This window comes from Rutidosis leptorrhynchoides, chromosome 7 (genome assembly GCF_046630445.1).
Source record: "Rutidosis leptorrhynchoides isolate AG116_Rl617_1_P2 chromosome 7, CSIRO_AGI_Rlap_v1, whole genome shotgun sequence".
NCBI classification, from domain to species: Eukaryota; Viridiplantae; Streptophyta; class Magnoliopsida; order Asterales; family Asteraceae; genus Rutidosis; species Rutidosis leptorrhynchoides.
The window spans coordinates 321,791,971-321,792,900 of record NC_092339.1 but is presented as its reverse complement, the minus strand read 5'-3'; the positions used below and the strand labels follow the sequence as shown (position 1 = coordinate 321,792,900).

General features: G+C 38.6%; 1 non-coding gene across 1 annotated transcript; it reads right to left on the bottom strand.

Moving 5' to 3' along the window:
- Nucleotides 1-416: 416 nt before the first annotated feature.
- LOC139860898 (small nucleolar RNA R71) lies at nt 417-523 on the bottom strand. The gene has a single exon (XR_011763524.1). It is a non-coding gene; the product is annotated as a small nucleolar RNA R71 (small nucleolar RNA).
- Nucleotides 524-930: the final 407 nt, after the last annotated feature.

Below are 930 nucleotides of genomic sequence, written 5' to 3'. Positions count from 1 at the left end.
CCTCTAGTGATTCAGATTCAACAAATTCAATTATAAAAAATCTGGAACCTCTAAGTATGGAAGACCGAATGAGAGCCACACGCACGGGCCAAGGTCACGCCATTATTAAGCCAGACATTAATGCGCCAGATTATGAAATCAAAGGACAAATCCTACACATGGTAACTAATCAATGCCAATATAGTGGTGCAACGAAAGAAGATCCAAACGAACATCTTCGTACGTTTAATAGGATATGTATAATATTCAAAATCCGAGAAATTGAGGATGAACAGATATATCTCATGTTATTTCCCTGGACTTTAAAGGGAGAAGCCAAATATTGGTTAGAATCGTTACCTGAAGGGGCGATTGATACATGTGATGTGTTAGTTGAAAAATTTCTTAAACAATTCTTTCCGGCATCCAAAGCCGTAAGACTTCAAGGAGAAATTGTTACGTTCACACAGAAACCAAATGAAACATTATATGAGGCGTGGACAAGATTCGGAAGGATGTTGAGAGGATGTCCTCAACATGGTTTAGACACCTGTCAAATAGTACAAATATTCTACCAAGGTGTCAACGTTGCTACACGAAAAGATATCGACATAACAGCTGGTGGTTCCATTATGAAGAAAACCGCAACTGAAGCTTACAAAATCATTGATAACAAAGCCTCCCACTCGCATGAGTGGCATCAAGAAAAAGATATCTTTCGTTCATCTAAAGTGGCTAGAGCCGATTCTAGCCATGACTTTGATTCCGTTTCCGTAAAAATAGATGCTTTCGAAAGAAGAATAGAAAAGATGACTAAAGATATTCACGCAATACGAATCAGTTGTGAGCAATGCGGTGGACCACACTTATTGAAAGATTGTCACATTGAACCAACGATGGAACAACGAGAGAATGTTTCCTATATGAACCAAAGGCCGGGAAATAATTATC